The following is a 9,087-nucleotide window of genomic DNA, read 5'->3' as shown; positions in this document are numbered from 1 at the left end:
TATATTATATATTATATTATTATTATATTTTTATTTCTAAATCATTAATAGAAAATATTATTTTAAATATTCATTAAAAATTCTATTTATAATTACCAGTAATATAAATTTTAAATATTTCAATAAAACTTAATAATTATTTTAAAATATTTTTTTTGTACATTCATCTTTGTATTATATATATAAAAGTTATTGTTACTTTTACTAAATATATACAATATCTAATAATTATGTACAATTTCTATTTTTTAATACTTCAAATCTTATCTTTTTAAATACAATATGTTAATAATAATAATTATGAAAATAAATGGTATTTCAAATAAATTTAAATATGAAAATAATAATCATTTTGTTTCTAGTTTTATAAACCAAATTAGTATTTATTACAATTTTTAAATTCTATTTATATATTATAACATTAAGCATTTTATAACATATTATAACAAGTTTATATATAATATTAAATAATTTTATATGATTTTCCAATATTTCAAAAAGACAATTTGAGTATATATATCTTTAAAGTTTAATGTTTATTAGAAGAAATGTAACTAGATTCACTTAAGTTGATATTGCCCAAACAAATAGCAATATAAATTATAAACATTTACGTAAAAAATTATATTCAACAATATATATCAAAAAGAAATATATATATATATAAAAATTAATTTATGAACACAATAACTGATTTTAATTATGATAAAATTATTAAATATTAGAATAAAAAAATATACTTAAAAAAATTATACTTATTATTATATGTAATATAATATAATATTATATTATATTTATAATTATATGTAATTATGTGATGATAATTATATTACTTATTGAATATAAGCAATAAAAAGCAATAAAAATAAAAATATAAAAATGTAAAATCATTGTTTTTAAATATGATTAACGATTTATTAAATCATCAAGTACACATACTTACAAAATTAAAATCTACTAAAATATGTACATTATATATTTACATTTATATTTTTTATATAAGAATAAAATTACATATATAAAATTTGCTACATATTTTTTAATAATTAATTTAATTCTCTAATTGAAAATAAAAATACAAAATTATAAGTATTATTTTTAACATTTTCATATTGTTATTCAAATTATAAAACAAATATTATATAAGAAATTTTATTTCATTTTATTGATCGAACGACGACAAATTAAATAGTATTTAAATTAGATATACTTTATATAATTGAAATATATGTTATATTGTATCATAAATATTATTATAATATTATAATAATATTATAATATTATTATATATAAATTTTATATTTTCATTATAAAATATTACACTAATTTTTTTTAGGAAATTGATTATAATTGATACAAAATATATTTTAATCATGTTACGCATTCAGATTTAAATCAATGTCGCATGTATTGAATATTGAATTATATCTTAATAGCCAAGTTTCTTAAGCAATTCACAATTTATTTTCACACAATGAGTCACAAGGATATATTTATAAATCGGTACTCAAGAAATTTTATACCAATACTAAACTATGATTTCTAATATTAGTTATACAGTTATACAAATATAACATTAAAAATATCATAGAAAAGATCTTTGCTATATATTTATATATTAAATTCGATTAAATTAATTAAAATATAAGAGTAGTCTTGTTTTTGATTTTTTCTTTCAATATAATGTTAATACATTTGGAATGCAAAAAAGCCATTCATATTATTGAAAATTTTAATCAAAATATATTAAATCTATTTCTATTAATAGAATATTTTTCATAATTCATATTTAATACACGTAATATTTAAATATGCAATATTTTTATTTAATATAATAGAATAAAAATCGTTATTAGCAAATTTATAATATATTAATAAATTTTTAACATTTTAATTTTTTAATTTATAAAAATATATAAAAATATTTGGAGAAAAATACTTAACTTGTAAAAAAATTTAATGCTAAAACAACCAAATCAGTAAAATAATGATTTTTATTTTATGATTATTGAAAATATGAAAATATTTTTGGTAAAATTTGGTAAATATATTTTACTGAAATAAAAATATTTACTTATTTTTATAACATTATTTTAATTACATTTATTTATATATCATAAACTTAGTTCTAGAATTAATAAATGATTTGATATTCATTTCATATTTATACTTCTAAACTTTTAACATTTTCATATCATTATTCAAATCATAACAATAAGTTTTGTTTTATATATAACTCAATACTGCATAAATTGCTAATTTAAAAAAAAATAAATATTATTTAAAAAAAATCATAAATAAATAACTAGAATATAAAGAAAATAAATTTTAAATATTTTTCTATAAAAGTATATATACATATATATATTATTTAATGATTGGAATAATGCATGAAAAATTTGGGGATATGTACAATTTCTATTAATTTAAAAAATAAGATTAATTTAATCAAATTCAAAAATTAGAAGAATAAAAAATGAAAGATAAGATAAAAAAATAAAACTTTCGACCATTTATAAATAAAATTTTAATATTTATCTATAATATATTTAATATGTTTTAATTTCTCTATAGTCTGTGATATATTTTAAATTAATTTTAATTTTAATAAAAGATTTGATAAAAATTTAATTAAACAATTAATATCTTTAATATATTTTTAGAAAAGAAAAAATAAAATATGTTATTATTAATTAAAATAAAATTAACAAAAATATAAACAATATATGTATAAAATACCAGAATAATGCTGGTGCCTTGTTCCTACAACTGTAGATGTTGAACCTGCTTCGCTTTAACTTGAAGCAAAGCTGACCGACTAAGGTTTGTAAGTACAGTACGGGAATATACGGTTGGTATAATGACCCAAGCAAATGTGTGTAAGTGCACGCCCAACTCAAGGCAAGTAGAAAGAATGACGAAGAGAAGAGCGAAGAGTGCCGCTTGGAAACGGAGACGGTAGAGAATTCCTTTCACCCTACCTACTTTCGAAGCTTAAAGTAAAAGACTTGAAATGCCTGGAGGGGGAAAGAAATGGTGATATCAAGGAGAATATGTAGAAGGGAGAGAGTCAATAAGGCGAAGAAAAGGAGATTAAAAAATGATAGAGAATGAAAATCGTGAGAGTAGAAAAATTGATATTCGAAATAGAAAAGATAGAAAATTATAATCATGGCATTTAAAGAATATGAGATTTTCTTTTATTATAAAGACAAAACATAACAAAAATCATCTTAAGGAGAAGAAAAAAAAAGAAGAAGAAAGTTAAAAAGTACTCAGGAACGAGCAAATGAATAAGTGAAGGAAAGAATAAAATAAGAAGGATAAAGAGAGACAAAGAATAACGAGAATGGAACGAAGCCGAAGTGGCACGAGCCTGTTGGTAGATGCCATGCGGCATGAAGCGAACTGCAGGTCAATCCGGTCATCGGCCCCTATATGTTCCCAAGGGCCACTGTTAAGGGTGTTTCATGATTTTTCTTTTAATCTCTAAATCTTTAATTTTTCCATTTCATTTTCTTTGTTTTATATTAATTATTAATTGTTTTCACTAGTTATTGTTTCATTTATTTTATTTATTAATATTAATAAATTAATGCATATGCATATATGTGATAATTTAATTTATAATATAATTTTTACAATGTTTTTAGAATAAAATTCTCATAAACGTAATTACATATCATACTGAATAAAAAATTCAATCCACTCACAATAACATTATTTCATTATTGCAATATTAAATATTGTAAATATTGCAAATTAATAATTAATTATTATATATTATTATATTATTATATATTATAATAAATTAATATAGTATGTAAGATAAATAAAATTAATACAATATATAAGAAAAAAAATAAGTTCGATCACGATAACTTTAACTATAATAAAAATATAGATTTCGTTTCAAATGTTAATTAAAATGACATTAATAAATTTAATCATTTTTATATATTATCGAATTAATCATGATATTAAATTATTTACAAAAAAATTACAGAATATTCTTATTTTATTTATATTATTATTAATTATTATTGTTCAAACATGCAAAATTTTTGAATAATTTTGTATTATATATCTTTAAAAATTTTTATAAATATATTTTATATATATTATATAAAAGTATATATATTATATAAAAGTACATATAAATTTTATAAAATTATTTTGAAAAATTGAAATTTATATATATTGATTAGAAAAGATTCATAATCATAGAAGATATCAAGATTATTTTGCTGTAATATATATTAATAATATATTAATAATTGTATATATTATACAATAATTATATATCATTTTTGAATTTATATTTATTAAATATAATATTACAATTTTTTTTAATTTCTTTATCCATTAACTAACACATTCATATTTAAAAAGAAATATGAATATTTATTAAATTAAATTTTTATAATCATTTTAAATGATATAAATATTTCATTATTTTCTATATTTAATATGAATTCATTATTATATTGATTGATATTATAAAAATTTAGTATATTATATTAAAATACATAAAGTATTTAAAAATAAAAATATAAAATAAAAATATATATTTATATAATATTAAATATTTTAGTATGTTGATTTGAGAAACTGAAAATTAATATGCATGTGTGAACAATATAATCATATATAAACTATATTCACAAATAGCTGAAAAATCTATATATGGCAAGCTTACAGAACACCTTGTATATGCGTACATAAGAATATATATGGTGGTCTATGCGAGACGAAACGACAGTGTCGACCATAGTAAGGACCGCAAAAGTGGGGGCGCGTAGACATTTCCTTATTTAGAAACAGAGAAACGTCTTTGCCTAGTGAAGCAGTTAGTTTGCGCGCGCATATTTGTTAAAATTCAAACCTTTTTGCACGAGAAAAGATAAATATAAAATAAGAATAAAATAATATATCTTTAAAATATATATATAAGACAATTATATCAATACTTCCATACTTTGCAGTAAGATAATTATATCAATACTTCCACACTTTGCAAAACTTATAACTAATATCAGATATAATAATACTTTCAACTATAGCAAAAATAGAAAATCTAAATAAAATTACGATATTATTTGTATATTTATATATTTTTAAATAATATTTAAATACAAGTGATTTGAATAATGATCAACAATTAAATAAAATTTTTAAATTAAATATTCTTATATTAGAAATTAACTTAAAATTACTTTATATTAAGTTAAAATTATTTTTAACTTATATTACAAAAATTATTGTAAAAAATACTTATATTAAAAATAAACAATTTTCATTTTTTAATTTCAATACAAAAGTATAAAATTGAAAAGATATAAAAAATTCTATAATTAAAAAATAATTATCTATTTATTTATACATATAGAAAACAAAATTATATTAAAAAAGATATTTAAATAATTTAGATAACTAATATTTAAAACAAATATTCATACATAAAAATATATATTATAAAAAAATCTATTTTAATAATAATAGATCCATTTAATTGCTAAAATCTAACATTAAGATAAACATATTAATTGTTTTAATTAATTAATCATAATTTTATATTTATATTCTTATGATTAAAATAAAGTTCAGCAATTGTTAAAAAATTTTCATATAAAACGAACTGTAAATATATATAATATAATATTATAAAAAATTCTTTTTTTATCAATACCAAAAGTGATTGATAGTAATTTAACATTCTAAATAAAGTACGAAATATAATATTATATGAATTTGTTTTAAATTTTTAATGATCATTTATGCTAATTATTATTTAATGTATCATATATCTATTCGAGATACCACTTGTAACTTTATATGTAACTAAAATAATATTCGTTATCGGTTATTTATCAGAAAAATTTGTTATCAAACGATTATGATCTATTGACATTAAACGCGTGGTATACTTGAAAAGCTTTATATTATGAAGTGGCTATTATATCAGATAAAAATCATTTAAGTATTGCTATTACTGTCAAAAATCCCAAGCAGTTATAAAATCTAGGGAAATTAATTATTAAATATAATTAATTGGAGAAAAAATTGGAAACCAGAATTTTATTATATATATTATATATATTAAAAAAGAATTTATTAATCAAATTTTTCTGCTTCAGCAAATATTTATACTTATGTATATTGTAGTTACGTATGATATTGGCCACGATCGCTAACGGGTATATGTAACCTCTTCGCTGAAGTAAAAGGAAGAGAAGCAAAGAGAAACAAAGAAGAAAAAAGGAATGCGGTCGCTACGGTCTTTGCTGCCACTGCTGTCGCTATTGCCACTGTCGCCTTGTTACTTATCATTAGACTCAATACTAATTAAAAGAAACAATCAGAAAAAAAAAGAAGATTAGCTTCTGAAATCCTAATAATGGCTATGAATATATTATTCGCTATTTAACAATTGAGGATATTAAAGTGAAATGAAGAAAGTATAAACATGCTATCTTCTGCTTCCAAGGAAGTCACGTTCCTCAGCAGCTTTCTTTCAGCTAACAATACATGTATCTTTTCCGTAGGTAGTCATTTATAAGCAACAGTTACTCAGTGGATATTTTTTCATTTTTGACTTATACAACACATTTAAGGTCAAATGCCAACCAACAAACTATCATACTGTATGTTTACCATTTCATGTTGATCATACACGAAATTATATATATATATTCCGTTTAATCACTGTCATTACTAAATATATCGAATTTCGACAAAATATTTTCATGTAAAGAAAATATCATGAAATTATCAAAGTATAATTATTGATTTTACGAATTATATTATAATAAAAAACTAACTAAAATTAACGCTATTTGATTGTATGAACATGATTATTGATACCTTCAAAAATATATAAATGTCATATTTTAATTTTGAAATATTAAATATATGTCGAAATATTCAAGAAGTAAATATATATATCATATATTACATATACAAGCGAAAAAAAAGAATTGATGAAAAAGAATGAAAATAATATAGGTACACATATATATATATCTTTTTATATTATATGTATATATATAATATATATGTATATATATTTTATATATTATATGTATATATATAATAATTCATGCATTAAAAAGTCGAAATTGAACATATACAATCAAAATTTATCTATTCAAATAGTTAATAATTCGATAATTTACTCAACGAATTTTCAATTTTGATTTCCTTAAAAATTAATTTTTAAAAAAGAAAATTTTATTCTATTTTTCTATTTTCTATTTTTTGTTTATTTTTATATGTATAAATAATTTCTAACAATAATTCATTCATATTTCCAATTGAAAATTAACGAAATTTATTTGTATTTGAAAACTTTTTAAATTTTGTTCTTATTTTTATTTCATTTTTACATAAAATCATCTATTATCTGTTTATATCATATCTGAGGCATCCTTGATGCACGCGTGTTTTCAAAAAAAAAAAAAAAGGAAAGAATATGTCAAATATTATTATATAATAATAAATTAATTAATTAATTCATCTTTAATAAACTTTTTGATACATATACGACATAGGCATAAGAAATATATTATTTATATTTTATATATCTCCTTATAGTAGATTAATGATTGCGCTTTAATCTTTTGAATACTTGTAAACAGGTCAGGTCAAGTGCAAGAAATTTCAGAGCAGAAAGAAAGTTACTAATGAATGACGAAATGAACATACAAAAATCAAAATATTGGCAACTCTTAAAAGTTCATTTATCAACAAATTTCAAAAAAAGATTTCAATTTATTTTTAAATTTAATTTAATTAACTGCTAATTACTTAAAAAATTTAATGTCTATACAGAGGGATCAATTAAAAATACAATAAAATAAAATAGTAATAATATTTTTTTTTTTAATCGCTTTAAAATCTTAGAAATAGATAAAAAAAAAATAAAATAAATTGTCTTCATTGTACTATACTCTTTGTATCAAAAAATATATTTTAATATAATATAGATAGACATGTTCAATATAAATGTTATTAGCAACATGCATATAAATGTTCGATTTATTTGAAGCATGAATTGCTCAGTGATGTGCAATACGACACAATCAATTTATTATATTTTGGAACACATATGATCTCATACGTTTCCATTTGAAATGATTAAGCACAACGACCTAATAGCAGAAGAAAACTAGACCTCGTGTCTGTCCAAGTTTTCGCTAGACAGTTTCGAAAGGACGCGCTTGACAACGAGTTCTATTCACGCCACTAGGTCACCGAGAAAACTTGCTACGTCGTGTTCGAAATAGATCTCGCGGACATGATTGCAATACGGTTCAGCCATCATGAACTATGCACTACGATGAATAACATTGTATACAAATTCCAGGTTCGTGTCATAATGTAGTATATTCAATGTTTATTCTTTCATGTTTTCTACTAATTTTTTTTTATTATATTTCATATTATATTTTTTTTGTTTTATTAATCAAATTAATTTAATTTATATTTAATAAAATACTTTCTATACGTTACAATCTTTAAATTTATATTAAGAGAAAGAAGATTACTATATAACTGAAAACAATCGGATTTGTGTTTTTGAGTTTTTGAAACCTCGGATACTGTGACACTATATACATATGTCAAAACTATATATCATCAGATTTCTTAACCTATGCTCCATTATTAATAAAACTTGAAATTGACAAATGATAAATGAAATATACAATCATATGTTTTTTTCGAATAAATTCAATTTTTGCATAAGAAATTAGCTCTTAAAAATATTATGATATCTATTTATTTATAGATTTTTATGCATAATTTAAATTATATATTTAAATAAATATAAATAAACAAAAAAATAAGAAACATAAAATTATGGACATTAATCAATAATATATTACAATAAATTGAATCGAAAAAGAGGAGAATAAAATGAATTTCTTTGCATTAACAGGACTATATCCTCGTAGGAATGCGCAAGATCCAAGAGCTTTCGTAAAACCGGTTCTCGTCGTAAACGTCATTTGACACATTTCCTGTGAAGCAATATACACGACTCAAATGCATATATACTTTAAATAATATTATTTTTAAATTTATTTT

General features: G+C 19.7%; 1 protein-coding gene across 8 annotated transcripts in view; it reads right to left on the bottom strand.

The window, feature by feature from the left end:
- Positions 1-9,087, bottom strand: part of LOC102674546 (protein held out wings) — a 30,417-nt gene that overhangs the window by 18,576 nt on the left and 2,754 nt on the right. The window contains exon 1 of one of the 8 annotated variants that reach the window (XM_006623531.2): positions 2,740-3,053. The exons of the other annotated variants lie outside the window; for them this stretch is intronic. The gene's annotated coding sequence lies outside the window, so the exon portion shown is untranslated. Of the gene's footprint in view, positions 1-2,739; positions 3,054-9,087 lie in introns of those variants that run through there. 8 annotated transcript variants of the gene reach the window in all.

This window comes from Apis dorsata, unplaced genomic scaffold, assembly GCF_000469605.1.
Source record: "Apis dorsata unplaced genomic scaffold, Apis dorsata 1.3 scaffold_899, whole genome shotgun sequence".
NCBI classification, from domain to species: Eukaryota; Metazoa; Arthropoda; class Insecta; order Hymenoptera; family Apidae; genus Apis; species Apis dorsata.
Note: the sequence above shows the minus strand (reverse complement) of the source record. Positions and strands in the feature narration are given on the sequence as shown.